General features: G+C 44.3%; 2 protein-coding genes across 16 annotated transcripts in view; one reads left to right on the top strand and one right to left on the bottom strand.

The window, feature by feature from the left end:
• SNAP23 (synaptosome associated protein 23) overlaps positions 1–12,664 on the bottom strand; it is a 38,721-nt gene extending 26,057 nt beyond the window's left edge. The window contains exon 1 of one of the 2 annotated variants that reach the window (XM_005284617.5): positions 12,328–12,664. The gene's annotated coding sequence lies outside the window, so the exon portion shown is untranslated. Of the gene's footprint in view, positions 1–11,961 lie in introns of both variants that reach the window. The other variant, XM_005284618.5, reaches the window with a different exon arrangement.
• A 35-nt stretch (positions 12,665–12,699) lies between these two features.
• Positions 12,700–17,764, top strand: part of ZNF106 (zinc finger protein 106) — a 79,209-nt gene continuing 74,144 nt past the window's right edge. For 4 of the 14 annotated variants that reach the window (XM_005284616.5, XM_005284615.5, XM_008169902.4 and 1 more), the window contains exon 1: positions 12,700–12,903. The gene's annotated coding sequence lies outside the window, so the exon portion shown is untranslated. Of the gene's footprint in view, positions 12,904–13,548; positions 13,793–13,928; positions 14,003–14,083; positions 14,209–14,607; positions 15,365–17,764 lie in introns of those variants that run through there. The other 10 variants (XM_065595328.1, XM_065595333.1, XM_065595336.1 and 7 more) reach the window with 7 other exon arrangements.

The raw sequence follows: 17,764 nt of genomic DNA on the forward strand, positions 1-17,764 counted from the left end.
TTCTGAATAAATTCCTTTATCTTACAGCCAAGACTACTGAGAAACATACCGAACTGTATGATGCAGTTTCAACATAAGGGGATTATGAATTGAACTCCAAGCGCTGGCATAGACTCAGACTTTAAGGTCAGAAGGGACCATCATGATAATCTAATCTGACCTCCTGCACATTGCAGGCCACAGAACTGCATCCACCCACTCCTGTAATAGACCCCTAAACTCTGGCTGAGTTACTAAAGTCCTCAAATCTTGATTTAAAGACTTCAAGTTACAAAGAATCCACCATTTACACTAGTTTACACCTTCAAGTGACTCCTGCCCCATGCTGCAGAGGAAGACAAAAAACTCCCAGGGTCTCTGCCAATCTGACCTGGAGGAAAATTCCTTCCCAACCCCAAATATGGTGATCAGTTAGACCCTGAGCATATGGGCAAGACTCACTAGCCAAACATCTGGGAAATAAGTCTCTATACTAACTCAGAGCCTTCCCTATCCAGTGTCCCATCACCAGCCACTGGAGATATTTGCTGCTAGCAGTCACAGATCAGCTACATGCCATTATACGCAGTCTCATCATAAACTTATCAAGCTCAGTCTTGAAGCCAGTTAGGTTTTTTGCCCGCACCACTCCCCTTGGAAAGTGGTTTTGGAACTTCACTCCTTTGATGGTTAGAAACCTTCGTCTAATTCAAGCCTAAACTTGTTGATGGCCAGTTTATATCTATTTATTCTTGTGTCCACACTGGGGCTTAATTTAAATAACTCCTCTCCCTCCCTGGTATTTATCCCTCTGATGTATTTATAGACAGCAATCATATCTCCCCATAGCTTCTTTCAGTTAAGCTAAACAAGCCAAGCTCTTTGAGTCTCCTCTTATTCCTTGGATCATCCTAGTAGCCCTTCACTGCACATTTTTTATTCAAAGAAAGGTATTTCTACCAAAAAACCCCTATTGATTCCTCCATAGGGAAAGATTTCAGATGTCCTCACTGGAAAATATTAGTCACAGATACTTGAACATAGCAGTTTAAATTAGAAGAAAGTCAGTATTTGAAGAGTAACTCCCTAAAAACAAAATCCAAGTCTCCAGGGCAAACAGAACATGAATGGAAAGTAATATATTACCACCAGCAGCTATCGTAAATTTTATGACCTACAAAAAATGTACAAAGACTGAATTCTAGTGTCAAGAGATCCAAAAAACAAGACGTTCTAAACATGTAACTAAACAGAAAACACTGTTCATCCATTTCAGCAACAGTTCTCACTTTCTAACAGACATCTTGTAGACACCTCCCCTTCAAGCGCTTGTCCCAAGCCTTCCCTGAAGCAAATGGTGTTTGCCGAGACAACAAAGTAATCTTAAACCAGTTAAGGCAAGAAAGATGAGAAATTTCTTTGACTGCAATAAATATGGCACTTTAGTTATTATTCTGTCTCCCATGTGTAGATCTTTACATTAATTACATCTTCCCTCATTGCCTGCAACTTCCACTACTCTAATTTGTCCAAGTCACTGCCATTTGGTCCTATCCTCCTGTATATTTCCAACCACTTCAATTTTTGTGTCAACTGTAAATTTTATCACAGTTAAATTTACACCAAGGATACATCTAACAATGATCACTCGAGCCTCTAACATAAGCAGTTCTGATCACCTACAAGTATTTTGTAGTGGATTTCAAGCTGTGGTCTGCAATAGGGAATTTGTATAGTCCTCCTGAATTATTATAGATTCATTATGTAACTAAAAACAACCTCACTCTTATAGATTTCCATACTTAAGAAAAATGTTGCTAAGGGTAGGTGTGTTCAAACAAGATTTAAATTGGACTGTTCAATAACAATATAGTAAGCACACCTTAGAATGCCTCCTCTTTCCAAAACACAAACACACAGAACAGCTATCCCTTGCCTCTAAAACCATTTTACAGTATACTCAAGTTGCACTGCCCAGTATGGTCATGGCATGTAATAATTCCTAACACTTGCTGGAATTTCAAAGTTCATTTCTGTGCCAGTTTTGCTGGGCACGCTAGAAAAACCTAAAAAAAAAAAAACTGCTATATGTCAGAATAGGAATGTCAACATTTTGGGAACATTCTGCCTCCGTATATACACTTGTGAATTTGTATTCAGTGCCAGGCTACAGAAAGCCATTTTATTATTAGGCTGTTTTATGAACTGCAATTATTCATTTCAATCATGTCTGGAGTGGACATTATGGCAATGAAGAATCTGTCTACAGTAGTTTTACAAAACTTAGCCAATATTAAAGTAACAGGATACGACATTGTTGTGAAAGGGTTTGTGCGTTTTGTACAAAAGCAGTGGTGGAAACAATGACATCATTCTCCTCAGCTTTCAAGGATGTAATGAAACCAGTAACTAAATGTTGGTCTGTTTCAGAGAGGACAACTGGTATTATAGTCAACAATTATTCTACCACCACCTGTGTCTACACTACCACTCTGAATCAGTGTTAGGTCTGTACTTCCATGTTGGCTTGACATACAACAGTTTTGGATTTCCACAGTTCAATCAACTTCATCCTCTAGCGAAGTCCCTTCCCTCCCCAGACATGCCTCCCACAATATCCCCTCCCTCCCAGAAATGTCCCCCTCCACCATACCCTGTTTGCCCTCCCTCCTGTTCTCCTATTGCTGAGCTAATAATTCACCTTCACAAATTTTCTTCCTTCCTCACCAGTATCAGAGAATAAGCTATGCCTTGATGCTTGTTCCTCAAAAACAGATAAAGGGCTTTTCCTGGCAGATAAGAGTTCCCCCTTTTCTCTTGGGTGTAACCAATAAAATGGGTGAGGGAAAAGAAAATGAAGTTATCTGTCAGCCAAGGAGGATAGTTACTGCTGAGGTATAGAGAATGATAAAGCCAGCATCTTACTACATCTTATGATTCCAACATTGCATATGTTTGCCTTGTACAATAACTGTACTTTTTTTTTGGGGGGGGGGGGGGCGGGGAAGAGAGACATTGATTTCCAATTTGTGAACAAAACTGGAAGAATCTTATAGACTGATTCAGCAGTAAGAAACTCCACACCCAATGTTTGGCTATGGAACACTTTCATCTCTAGTTTTCCCACTTCATACTTCCAAGTTATTAGTAATCAAAAGTTGTTAGCATCTAATGTCTGTTCAGTGGTCTGTACTGGTGATTGTCATATTCCTGGGGAAAATAATGAATAGTATAATTGGCACTGTAAGAAAAGACTAAATGAACATGAAGACTCATCTCAAGAGCTAGTTCGCACTGGTTACATTTGAAGAACATTGGCAGGGGAGCAAGAGGGAAACACTGCACACTCATTTTTATACTTTCTGCAAATCACAGGGTTACTTTGGTGCAAAGGTAATATTTTGCTTTTAAAAAAGACTTTATGCAACACTGATCTGATGAGCCCCACCTGGGGCACCCTCCTGCAGCAGACCATAGCACAATAGTCAGGCCTGTCTCAGTTTCTCCATGAAATCCACCCACACAAAGGAATATTATATCTCAGTGCAAATTCAAACCCCATACTCGTATGAAATGTCACAGTTCACATATTGCTCATAGTAAAAACAGCTCCTCTCAAATCCCCAGAGACAGATAAGACTGCAACACAGTAGCTCTTCAAACCCTTTCAAAGGTCACCATTCCCAGGTCACCCACCCCTCAAAGTTCCTTTAGCCCCTTTCCGGGGCCCCACTCTCCAGGCTGCCTGAGAGCTCCAAAACTCATTCCTCTCCTGCAAGTCTTCTTTCATTGCCCCAACTCAGGTTTCCTGCCACAGAACTCCCTACAGTACTGCACTCAAGACAGGCCTCCAGACCTGAGTGCTCCCCCTGCTCAGGCAACATCCCTCCAGACTTGGTCCTTGTTCTGGGCTCGGCTTCCTGCAACAAGAGAATGGCGTCCCTAGCCTCTGTCAGAGGCTGGAGATGGATGGCAGGAGAGAGATCACTTAATCAATCCACTCCCTCTGGGGCACCTGGTATTGGCCACTGTCGGTAGACAGGATTCTGGGCTAGATGGACCTTTGGTCTGACCCGATACGGCCGTTATATGTTCCCATAGTGTTCCATTCACCAAGGTGTCCCTGCCTGCAAGTCCTACCCCTGCTTCTGGGATCTACCCTGGAGCATCAACCCTCTTGTCTTGGAATCAGCTTCTCCTAACTAGGCTGGTTCTTCCCCTCCTTTCTGGGGGCCTCTACACAAGCTCTCCTCTAACTCAGCAGGGGTTCCCCAGCTCTGGCCAGTCCCCACTATTGACTTTTTGCTTTTCCCAATGGCTCTCTGTACCAGCTCTCTCCCCTCTGCTGCTTCTCCTCCTCAGGCAGCTGTGGCCACAACCAATGCTATGGAGATATAAAAATAAAAATTTTAAAATAAAGTAGTTTTAATTCCTCTGTTAGGAAATCTAAGATTATTTCACTTTGCCAGTTTTGTTCTTCCTCCACTCCATGTTTGGCAGATACTTATTTTGAGCCCTGTGGATCTCCCTACAATGCAATAACACACCATGCGAGGGTTCCGGTTCCAGACCCAGGCTCCAGCGCAGGCCCAGACATCTACACTGCAATTTTATAGCCCTGCAGTAGCCTGAGCCCAAGTCAGCTGACATGGGCCAGCCACGGATGTTTTATTGCAGTGTACATATCTCATGCTTTTAGAATATACAGGATATAACTACAGAAGTACACAAACAAGGAAATTATCAGCAGGACCCATCTCAGCTCTGGGAAGCACTCTTACTGTTCTTCATCTATTTTTAGTATCATATTGAATGAGATTCAGGTGCTAAGAACACTAGTACCCCGATGATTGGGAAGAGATCCCATCACCAACACTTAAAGTTCTCTCCACTTCCTTCTACTTTACTGGCACTCACAGAAATCATTTTGACTTTAATAGATACCAAACGCTGTACTAGCTCTAATCTTATTCTTTAATCCAACAGGATTGCTGGAGGTATTTGCTTAGTACCATCCAACCAGTCACATTTTTTGGACTGCAGGTAGAGTCCCAAGAATCACAAGGCCATTTAGCACTATCTGTTCTCTCATGTTAACAACCTAATGTGTTAGAAGGTCAACTAGCTTTAAATGCATTAGCCACACAAAGCAAAGTTTAATAGAAGTCATTCATTTGCACAATTTACAGTTTAAGAGTGATGTGCATTTAATAAGCATCACATCCAGTTAAATTTGATTCCCCCCCTTATTCTAATTTCCCCTCATGTAGCCAGATTTACATTAGTTCAATTTAAAGATTTCTGAAATAACGAGGAAATAAAATATTTCTGAACATCAAGACTGAGCAACAATACAAAGCAAATAGCTCATCACTATTAACAAATCATGGTGCAAGTTTTCAGATCTTTTATGTCTCAACCTTGTAAGTTATCTCATAACTTGGCTCATTATCTAGGCTAAAAAAAAAATTACAACACAATTCATTTTAAGTCTACAGGCAGTGCCTTTTTCCAGTAATTGTCCCCACTCTAGCACTTCCTTTTTCCTCCTAAATAGGATATTTGTTAAAGTGTCTCATTCACTAAGTTACTAGTATTTCCCCTCTTTTGTATGTTGTACCCTCATGCCTTCCAGAAAAGGAAAAAAAGAAAAAAGGTGTACATTCCATAGAATATGGAAAGCATTTAGACTATTCCTGTGTTTCTTGGCTGGTGTGTTGTGATCCTCCACCTCTTCTCCAGAAAGGGGACAGGGGAGATCACAAAAGACAGTCAGAGGGTTGTGAGGCATTGAAATTTTTATTACAGTTCTCAAGCAATGAAAACAAGATTTCCAGAATAATTTCAGGGCAGCAAACCAAAAATCTTCTGTGTTTGTGAGGTCAAATGCAGTAATAGTTGTACAGTAACTCCTCACTTAATGTTGTAGTTATGTTCCTGAAAAATGCAACTTTAAGTAAAACAATGTTAAACTAATCAAATTTTCCCCATAAGGTTCCAAGGAAATTTTTTGGGGGCAGACAAAAGGCATTATATATTGTACAGTACTGTACTGTGGTGGGGAGGTGCCCCGGCTTACCCCTGGGGCTCAGGGCTGGGGGGTGCAGGGTCTGGGAGGGAGTTAGGGTGCGGGAGGACACTCAGGGTGGGGGTGCGGGAGGAGGCTCAGGGGTGGGGCAGGCAGGAAGTGCAGAGCAGGGCCGCCCAGAGGATTTGGGGGCCTGGGGTCTTCGGCGGCAGGGGGCCCCCGCTGCCAAATTGCCACCGAAGATCTGGCAGTTCGGTGGCGGAGGGGTCCTTCCGCCCCGGGACCTACCACCAAAGACCCGGAGCGGAAGACACTCCGGAGGTCCGGGCCCCGGAGTGAGTGAAGGACCCCACTCCAGGGGCCCCGAAGAACTCTCGTGGGGGCCCCTGTGGGGCCTGGGGCAAATTGCCCCATTTGTCCCCCCCTCTGGGCGGCCCTGGTGCAGAGCACTTACCTGGGGCAGCTCCTGTTTGGTGCAGAAGGTGTGCAAGTGGCACAGTACCGCCCCATGGCCGCGATTCTGGGAGCTGCCCCCCCCGGCAGGCAGGGCCACCCGGAACACAGGGGCTTTAGGGGCTGCAGGGCCCTGGGCTAAGGGGGCCCCGGCCTGCAGCTCTAAAGCCCCTTTTGGAATGCGGCCCTGCAAGCATGGGTTGGAGGACTCAGGAGGAACATGGGCAGCCACGCAGCCAGCGGCTGGAGAGAAGTGCCTAAAGCCCCTGCATTCCGTGTGTGTGTGTGGGGGGGGGGATAGGACGCAACAGCTTCCCCGTTCGCTCCCTCCCTGCCAGAAAGTCCTAAGCACCGCCAAAAAGCGCTCGGAGGGAGGAAGGGAGGGGGAGGAGATGGAGAAGAGGAACTTGTGCAATGCTCCCTTGTAAAAAGTCAGCCAAGCGACGTTATAAGGGAGCATTGCACAACTTTAAACAAGTATGTTCCCTAATGGAGCAGCGACATAACTTCAAAACAACATTAAGCAGGAGGACGGTAAGTGAGGAGATACTGTATTACATAGGCTTGTTACTGATCTTTTTTTACCAGGTGGGTGGTCCACAAAATTTTTTTGTCTGAATAATAAAAAAAAAAAAAAAAAGTCACCAGCCAGAGAAGTTGAAAAATACTGGACTATACAAAAGTCTGATGTAGTGCAATAGTCGATACCTTTGATCACTGAATACTCCTGTCTCCCCACAAGAAGCTTGTGGGGTGAATAAAAACCACACTGAAATAGTTCATATCCTTCCTTTCAGAGCAGACTCAGAGGGCAACCATTCCTCCACTGCCAAACCCTCATCTGCAGAGTCCCACTAGGGTCAGTCCTGCCCCTCATATTAATCAACATCTCTAAGAAGCTGCTGGGAGGCCTGATGAAGCAACCCAGGCTGAAGTGCCAGCACCGCATGTATGTAGAGCTGGGCATCATCTAACAAACATAGTCACCACACAGCTACTGCAAGCTGCCAAAAGCAGCACTTGGATAAAGAGCAGTTGGCTAAAGCTTTACCCCAACAAGACAGAGAATGCTGTTATGAAATGGGAAATGCTTCACCGAACTTGCTTCTTCTAGAACATCCCCCATTGTAAAGGGCATCTCTACGGAGATTAATAAGTCAGTCTGAAGTCCTGAGGTCTTTTTAGACTCCACTGTGCAACTGGATGCCCAGTCATGGCTGTGACAAATACCTACTTCTATATGCAAATGATCACCCAGTTATTTCAGAAAAGTTACCAAAGAGCCCTTATTATTAGTGAAAAGCTCCTGTGCACCAGAAATACTGGGATATCAAGTAGGGGACTCAAGTAAAAATAGGGACATAGTATTCCAGCAATGGTGTCTGTTGCCCTAAACACAGATAATACCATGTCCAGCTTTCAAGATATGAAATTGGAAAGGGTTCAGCAGAGAGCCAGAAGAATATTCAAGGTCTGAAAAATGTGCCTTACAGCACAAGATTAAAGAAGCTTAGTTTATCCAAGAGAAGATAAAGATAAGACTTGATCGTGGTTTGTAAATACCTGCATGGGAAGAAGATTTTCCGATAGCTCTTTGAATTTAGTATACAAAGACATAACAAAATCCAAGGTTGGAAGTTAAAGCTAGACAAATTCACACTAGAAATAAATCAGAACTTTAAGATGAGGGTAATTAACAAGCAGAACAGATTACTTAAGCATTTAGTTCTCCATCACTTGGAGTCTTTACATTAAAAGTCGGTGTATACCTAAAAAATATGCTTAGTTAAACCAGACTTCATGGATTTGACTCAAGAAACATTGGGTGAAGTTCTACTACCTATGTTCTTCTGAAGGTCGGAACAGATCATAATAGACCCTTCTGGCCTTAACGTCTATAAATCCAGTCAGTGTTTTCTATGTGATCTTGCCATTAGACTAATGGCAGATGTTACTTCTGACAATATAAGGCAAGAAATTCTTAGTGTGATAATTCAGTGGACTGTGTCCCTTTGGACATTAATTTTATGTCTAGACAGAGAAAAATTCTAAGGAGCACAAAACTGCTGAACTATGGTAATAATAGTAAATAGGTGTATGTGGCCCTGTCCCTTAATCAAGGGAAAGAAAAGAGTAGTTTTTCCAGAGTATATGTTTAAGGATATCATGTGTTGCAGAATAAAATGTTTGTGTTGAATTATTGCATTAAATCTTGTCAGATGACTATACAAATAACTAACCTGACTTACCTTTTGTTTAATCTGGTGCGTTTACCAGAAAAAGTGAATAAGATTTAAAAAAAAAAAAAAAACTCTCAAAAGAAACTCATTCACTAGCTCATTTGTTTCTTGTGAAATTCTGTGCAAGCACCAGTGAAGAACACGAGTATGCACAATCACACTTGACTAAAAACAGGGTAACACCAAACTGTCGGCGGCTGACAGGAGCATCTACAGGTATGAGATATTTCCAAAGAAACAAAGGCAGGAAGTAAGAGACAAACATGATCTAATTGTTTCAGCAACAAAGTGGGACTCCTGAGCTGTAATCTCAGCTCTGACAGTGACTCTGTGTGGCCTCAGTCACATCATAACTATTCTGTGCCTCAGTTTTCACAACTGTAAGAGAGATGATGGCTATCCCCAAAGGAATGTAGGGATTTAATATACTGATGTTTGCACAGAGGTTTGAAGATAAAAAGTGATGAGTGGTACTATCATAAATTTGAAATTAGGTGATTTAGAAGAGCTGTCTCAGGCCTACTAAATCTTTTATATGAAAGAGTGCATGGAAGAAACATATGTGCTTTTTTAAAACCCCTTCATTAGCTGAAAGGAGAATAAGCCTATTTATGTTATACGCACAGCAGACTCCTGCTGCAGGATAATATGAAGTGTCAGCACCAGAACCTCTCCCCCCCGTCTGTCTCATATCCAAACGAACAAAGCAACTGGGGGGGGGAAGAGGGGAGAACAAAAAACAAACAAAGATACCATTCTGCACCCTTCCTGGCTTCTCTTATCAACTTCCTGAACACATTGCAAAGATGAGATGAACAGTTCCTATTCTTCCAGCTGTATCTTCTTGTAGTATGTTCAGCTTTTTACTTGTCCAAGCTGAGCCAGCTTTTTGCCTCTGGGAAAACCCCATCACTAGGGTATAAGAGCCCTCCCATGATTGGCTGGAAGACCATTTTACTGTACAGTCGGTTTCTGTCCCAAATGCATTAAAAAAAAAGCAACAGAGGGTCCTGTGGCACCTTTAAGACTAACAGATGTATTGGAAAGCATAAGCTTTCGTGGGTGAATGCCCACTTCGTCAGACGCATAGCATTGAAAAGCACCTTTGATAACTGTGCCTGGACTTACAAAAGGGTGAGGTATTCAAAGGGATGAATTTCCAGAACATCACCACTGGGCCTCTCTCAGAATCTACTTGCCAGCCCCTGATGAGCCAAAGAGCCCCTTCATCAGCACTGGGGACGGCCTGCTTCTTTGTCCCCTGAAGAGCCTTCCTAAGCTGCTGCTCCAACCCCTGAAGCGTTGTGAGGAGCAGAATAGATGTAAAACATGTTTCTTCCAGCTGAATACTGAACCAATATCCCAATATGATTATCAGTGGGCATCATATTGCTGAAGGCATGATATTATGTGTAATCTGCAAAATTAGGGAATATGCTCACTCAGATTCATGAAATAGCCAATGTCACTTTTCATGACAGAAGGGGTGTTAAACCCTGGGGTACTAGACTTTCCCAGCCCCATGTAAATACATTACACCTTCCTAAGTTTCCCTTGCAAATTCTACTTGGTAGATTATTCATTTGGCTATACTGTTGCTGTGTGCTATTAAACAGTAATTGTGTTCCATCCCAGATGAGGCTACAGCAGATGGGTGAAGTGATCCAGTATTCTTTATGTACCTCTCAGACAATGCTACAAGACTCAGATAACTAAAAGTTTATAAAGCACCTCAAGACATTTGGATAAGAACTAGGGAAGAGTTGTTAAATAATCTATGTAGCTTACTGGGGGTTGCTGCCTTGTCAGTTTGATGACGGGGAGGCAGGACCTACCAGTTTTACATTCTAAACCACTAAAAACAGAAATTTTATTTCTTTTAAACTACCTGATAGCATTTCTTAGGTACTGTGAGTTCACACAGAAAGCAGATAACAGGATCTCTCCCTTAAGGCCAGGAAGAAAAAAATATCAAATTAGATGTTTAAAACCCAACATAGAACAAGATTCATGCCATTTATCATATGTTCTAGATCTGCACAAAGGTTTGATAAACAAACGATAGAAGCATGGTTTGCCTATGCTGCAAAGGCAATGAGTAGCATAAGGGTTCCACGTCCCTAAGAACCTTTCTTTCAGCCATCATCTAGTCTAGAGACTTTCACAAACTCTTTCTGCAGAGACGAGGGGCTCTATAAGGATACAGAAACAAATTGCTCTTCTAAAGGCATCTTGAAGAGAGCAGCTGACATTCTTCAGTGTGAAGTGCCAATGGTTAGGAACCATTAGGAAAGGGATAAATAAGACAGAAAATACTATAATGCCTCTATATAAATCCATGGTACGCCCACACCTTGAATACTGCATGCAGATCTGGTCACCCCCATCTCAAAAAAAAAAGATATATTAGAACTGGAAAAGGTACAGAGAAGGGGAACAAAATGATTAGGGGATGGAACAGCTTCCATATGAGGCGAGATTAAAAAGATTAGGACTTTTCAGCTTGGAAAAGAGATGACTAAGGGGGACATGATAGCAGTCTATAAAATCTTGACTGGTGTGGACAAAGGGAATAAGGAAATGTATTTACTCCTCCACATAACACAAGAACTAAGACATCCAATGAAATTAATAGGCAGCAGGTTTTAAACAAACAAAAGGCAGTCCTTCACACAACGCACAATTAACCGGTGGAACTCTTTTGTCAAGGGATGTTGTGAAGGCCAAAACTGTAACAGTGATCAAAAATAAAACAAAAAAAAACCCTACAAGTTTATGCAGGATAGGTCCACCAATGATTGTTAGCCAGGATTGTCAGGGATGCAGTAACATGCTCTAAGTGTCCCTAGTCTCTGTTTACCAGAAGCTGGGAGTGACAACAGGGCATGGATCACTTGATGATTACCTGTTCCGTTCATTCCCTCTGAAGCACCTGGCATTGGCCACTGTTGGAAGACAGGCTACTGGGCTAGATAGACCATTGGTCTGACCCAAAATGGCCATTCTTATGTTGTGGGCCATTCTTATTTCTAATGCTTAAACACTTACATTTTCTTCTCTATCTAGGTACATATCTACCACCCAGCATCATTTCCTAGAGCTCAGTACTTCTCTCTTACACATGCTAAACAGCACTCACTGAATACATTATGAAAACACATTTTAAACAAATTTATCAGGAGATAATAAGCACATGAGTGAACACACACAGCTAAGTCACCACAGTGATTTGAACTGGAGATATCCCCAATTCTCCACTACCTTTGCTGCTAGTAATTGGTGAAGCCTTTTAGCACAGATGGCGCCTCCCCGGGAGAGGGCAGCACGGCACAGCTCCGCAGGATGGGGAGAGCCTCCAGGCCGGATCACTGGACAGGAACTCAGGACTCTGAAATCCATTCCCTGTAACTCACCGCCCCGTCCCGGCCTCACGCCTGGAGGCCGCACTAAGGCCAGACTCATGGGCAAAGGGAGCCAGCCCACGGCTCGGAGCGAGCCCACGCGTGGGGCAACCCAGAGCGCTCTTCAGCCCAGCGCACCTGACCCGGACTCCGCCCTGCTCCCACTTCCACCTAGACCCGGCAACACGGGCCGCCGCCGCACCCGGAGATTTCCGCCTCCTCCCACCTGCAGCAGCAGCAGCCGCCGCCCTTCGGTCCGCGCCTCCAACAGCCGCCACCACCGCGCACGAGTCCAGACCACGAGCGGAACCGCCGCTTTAATGCCCCATCCCGGGTCTCCCCGCACCACCGACACCTGCCCGGCAGGCAGAGCCACTAACCCCACCGGAACCGGAAACCAGCGCCGCCCACCTGACAACACAGCGGGGGAGAGCCACTTTCAACATGGCGGAGAGACAGGCACCTCGTCGGCCACACCCAGCATGGCGACTGGACTCATTCTCGCGAATCGCCGCCCAGCAGAGCGGAGAGAGCGCGAGCAATTGGCTAGAGCCGCGCGGCACTGAAATGACCAGTTCCCAGAATGCAAGGCGTTTGCAGTGCTCGCTGATTGGCTGCGGGAACGCACGCTCCTCTTGTCCTGCGCCGCGGTTCTCTTTCAGGTCGCGAGCGCGACTCGCCTCCGCCGTTTTCCTGTGGGAGCTGCGGCGGGCCCCGGGGAGGTGGTGGGGCCTGCTCGGTCCGGGCCGCGTGATGGGCGGCGGGGCTGCTGCGCTGTTGTGGAACCAGGAGGACGCGGCCTGTGAGTAGGGGGCTCTGTCGGGCTCCTCGCCTCGCGGCTGTGCGGCGGGCAGGGGCTCGAGGGGCTGGGATGGGCAATGGCTCAGGAGTGTGGCTCAGGGTTATGGAGATCCGGTAGGGCGCTGGGGATGTCGGGGCAGACAGGCATAGGAGGTGGTAGTGGGCTCCGTGACTGTGGGAAGGCGGGCGGGACGGCTCTTGCACCGTAGAGCGAGAGAGTGTCTTCTTCCTAACGCCGAGCCTCTTGATCTTTTGCCATTGGGTTGAGTAGAATTTATTTTGTTTTAAAGCAAACACCCATTTACAGGTCTTTAACTCCTCACTGAGAGCCATGCTGGGTGCTGAACTCTGCCAGTAGTATCCGCCCCGCTTTATGCCCATCCTCACTCACTCTGTCACACAGGTATATTAAGTTAAAGTAGGCACATATCTGAAAACAGGTGTGAACTTGCATCTAAATATGTCCAGTGAGTGAGCTCGTTAGTGTGCAAATGTTAATTTGTTCTTGTAACATGCCAAAATATGACTAGTATGCATTTTGGAAGATTTTGCATTTTAAAGTAATCACTTACACTTATGAATATGTTAACCCACAAAATTTTCCTTTTTTAAAAATGTTACATGAACTCTTCTCGTTTGATTTCAGTTATGAACCCTTCAGCATATTTCTGAATTTCAACTTCAAAAACATATGAACTGTGGGTAAAAGTTTCAGAGTAGCAGCTGTGTTAGTCTGTATCCACAAAAAGAACAGGAGTACTTGTGGCACCTTAGAGACTAACAAATTTATTTGAGCATAAACTTTCGTGGGCTACAGCCCACTTCATCGGATGCATAGAATGGAACATATAGTAAGGAGATATATATACACATGCTGAGAACATGAAAAGGTGAGAGTTGCCCTACCAAACAATCCTTTACGTGTAGTTTTGAAAGAAATTATAACTGACCATTTATTCTTTGGCTAATTGGCTTCTTTTCTTTCATGAATTTTTTTTATTTCACGTGAGATACTGTTTCCTTCAGAGGAGGTCTAGGATTTGTGGTCTTCATGGACCAGATATGTTCTGAGGAATGGCTTGAAGGAGAAGGGGATTGAGGTATGATGTATGATGTTCGGAAGTGGATTCTGGACTCCTGTTGGACCTTCCTGAAAATGTCTGTCATTCCTCCATTCACAGCTCCTTTGAGTCCCTCTTCTAAATACCAACACAGATAAATTCTTATGGTATGCCTGTACTGCAAAAAGAAAATAAATCCAAAACCCTGTGGCAGTGAGTCTTAAAGCCTGGGTCAACTGATTCAGGTGAGCTCTATGTGTCTAAGGCAGGGGTGGGCAAACTATGGCCCACAGGCTGGATGCGGCCCACCAGCTGTTTTAATCCGGCCCTCGAGCTCCTGCTGGGGAGCAGGGCCTGGGGCTTCCCCTGCTCTGGTGCTCCAGCTGGGGAGCAGGATTGGGGGCCACTCCCCGCGGCTCCCGGAAGCAGCGGCATGGCCCCTCTCTGGCTCCTATGCGTAGCGGCAGCCAGGGAGCTCCGCTCTGCACACTGCCTCAAGCGCTGGCCCTGCAGCTCCCATTGATCAGGAACTGCAGCCAATGGGAGCTGCAGGGGCGGTGTCTGCAGATGGGGCAGCGGGCAGAGCCGCCTGGCCGCACCTCCATGTAGGAGCCGGAGAAGGGACATGCCCCTGCTTCCGGGAGCCACTTGAGGTAAGGGCCGCCCAGAGCCTGCACCCCTGAGCCTCTCCATGCACCCTAACCTCCTGCCACAGCCCTGATTCCCCCTCCTGCACCCTGAAATCCTCATTTCTGGCCCCACTTCAGAGCACTCACCCCCGCCTGTATGCCAACTCCAATTTTGTGAGCATTCATGGCCCAATATACAATTTCTATTCCCAGATGTGGCCCTCGGGCCTAAAAATTTGCCCACCCCAGTCTAAGGCCTTGTCTACACTACAAAGTTTTGTCAGCAAAAGTTATGCTGTTTTAATTAAAACTACTGTTGCATGTCCACACTGGCTCCTTGTCTCAGCAGAGTGCATCCACTCTAACAGCTCTTGCATCGACAGAGCAGTGCACTGTGTTAGCAATCCCATCTTCCAGGGCATCCTAGTAGATTGTCAGTGCTTTTTCAACTGAAGTGTGGGGTGGAGAAGGAGAGGAGAATGGTGTGTTTGCGGCGTGTGAGACAGCAGGCTGACAGACCTATCCTGAGGCATGGGGAGGGGGGGACACACCCTCCCACATCAGCCCCCAACTCTACTCAGCACAGCAGTCTCTCCTGAAGCAGCCCGCTCTGCCTACCTGCCTATGGTTCTGTGATTCCCACAGCCTCCTCAGCTGCCAGGAGTGGCATCCTGAGCAGCTCTGTGAGCTCTCCACTGTGAGGAATGTCAAAGTCTCACAACAGTCCCACGCCTCCCCTTCCTGCCTGCCTGCCACTGTGTTCCTAGTGCAGGTAAGAACAGGAGAATTCTACGTTAATGATTTGCTCTTTGTTCCCCAAATGGAAGCAGCATACTCCTCTGTCAGATATTTCCTGGAGCTTTGAAAGGTGAGGAGTACATGCCTGCAGGGCAGCAGAAATCAAAACAGTGAGCACAGCTGTCATAGCAGGCATTGTGGGATACTGGTGGAAGCCAGTTATGTCAACAAAACAAAGTGTCCACGCTGGTGTTTTGTTACTTTAACTTGGCCACAAAAAGGTTTGTGTCTCTTGATAGGTGGTTTTATTTTGTCGTCAAAAGTAGCTTTTTAGTGGGTACACCTCCCCTGTTTTGTCCGCAAAAGGCAGCTTTTGCTGACAAAACTTTGTAGTGTAGACAGGGCCTAAAAGTAGCAGTGTAGACATTCTTGCTTGCACTGGAGCTTGGGCTCTGGGCTTTAGCCCCAGCAGGAACCCCTACACAGCTATGTTTAGCTCCATAATGCAAGTCCAAGTCAATTGACCTAGGCTCTGAGACTTGCTGCTGTGGGGATTTTTTTTTTTTTTTTTTTTTTTTTTGCTTGCACTGTAGGTGTACCCTTAGATCTCTGTCCTGTAAACACTAAGGCATTTAAGTATCTTTATTATTGTAAGTGATTCATGTGGACCCACTTGCATGAATAAAGTTATATATTTACTAGGGCTGTCGACTAATTGCAGTTAACTCACGCGATTAACTCAAAAATTAATCACGATTTAAAAAAATTAATCACAGTTTTAATTGCACTGTTAAACAGTAGAATACCAATGGAAATTTATTAAATATTTTTTGATGTTTTTCTACATTTTTAAATATATTGATTTCAATTAAACAGAGAATACAAATTGTACAGTGCTCACTTCATATTTATTACACATATATGAACTGTAAAAATAAACAAAAGAAATAGTATTTTTCAATTCGCCTCATACAAGTACTGTAGTGTGATCTCTTTTTATCATGAAAGTGCAACTTACAAATGTAGATTTTTTTTTTTTTTTTTTTTGTTATATAACTGAAGTCAAATACAAAATGATGTAGGCTCTGTTGGAAAATAACAGAGTTCTCACTTTTTGTTTGGGTACAGCAAATCAGATACTTTATTTTCTTTCTATCAGTTGCATAGAGGGAAAGAGCTAAGCAGGTCTCTCAACAGGTAAACAATTTCAGCAAGCATTTATACCTTTTGTTACAGACAATAATGAGCAACAGCTGCATTTTGTTTATACATAGGTCATTCTGATATCTTGTTTTGCTCACTAATGTAGACTCTTAGTCTACATTCCATATTATCTACACATTATCTACACAAGGTCGCAACAACTTCTCTCACAGTTCTTTCCCACTCGCCTCACACATTCCTCGCTTCTACAAATCTCGCGTTATTACGGTTACAGTTAGCCTAACTCTTGCTAACGAACTGTCATGCATTGCATCCCCTTCCTGTCAGTTCTTTCTCTGCTTCCACAGCTCTAAAGTTTTACAAGTCCACTCAGTCCTACTTCTTGTTCAGCCAGTCGCTAAGACAAACAAGTTTGTTTACATTTACAGAAGATAATGCCTCCTGCTTCTTATTTACATCATCTGAAAGTGAGAACAGGCATTTGCATGGCATTTTTGTAGCCAGCATTGCGAGGTATTTACGTGCCAGAAATGCTAAACATTCATATGCCCCTTCATGCTTCAGCCACCATTCCAGAGGACATGCTTCCATGCTGATGATGCTCGTTTAAAAAAATAATGCGATAATTACTTAGTGACTAAACTCCTTGGGGGAGAATTGTATGTCCTCTGCTCTGTTTTACCCGCATTCTGCCATATATTTCATGTTATAGCAGTCTCGGATGATGACTCAGCACATGTTCATTTTAAGAATACTTTCACTGCAGATTTGACAAAACACAAAGAAGATACCAATGTGAGATTTCTAAAGATAGCTACATCACTCAACCCAAGGTTCCAGAATCTGAAGTGCCTTCCAGAATCTGAGAGGGATGAGGTGTGGAGCAGGCTTTCAAAAATCTTAAAAGAGCAACACTCTGATGCAGAAGCTACAGAACCCAAACCACCAAAAAAAGAAAATCAACTTTCTGTTGGTGACATCTGACTCAGATGATGAAAATGAATGTCCTTCGGTCCGTACTGCTTTGGATAGTTATCAAGCAGAACCCGTCATCAGCATGGATGCATGTCCTCTGGAATGGTGTTTGAAGCATGAAGGGACATATGAATCTTTAGCGCGTCTGGCACGTAAGTATCTTGCAACGCCAGCTACAACAGTGCCAGGCGAACGCCTGTTCTCCTTTTCAGGTGACATTGTAAACAAGAAGAGGGCAGCATTATCTCCTGCAAATGTAAACAAACTTGTTTGAGTGATTGGCTGAACAAGAAGT

The sequence above is a fragment of the Chrysemys picta genome, chromosome 4 (assembly GCF_011386835.1).
Source record: "Chrysemys picta bellii isolate R12L10 chromosome 4, ASM1138683v2, whole genome shotgun sequence".
Lineage (NCBI taxonomy): Eukaryota > Metazoa > Chordata > Testudines > Emydidae > Chrysemys > Chrysemys picta.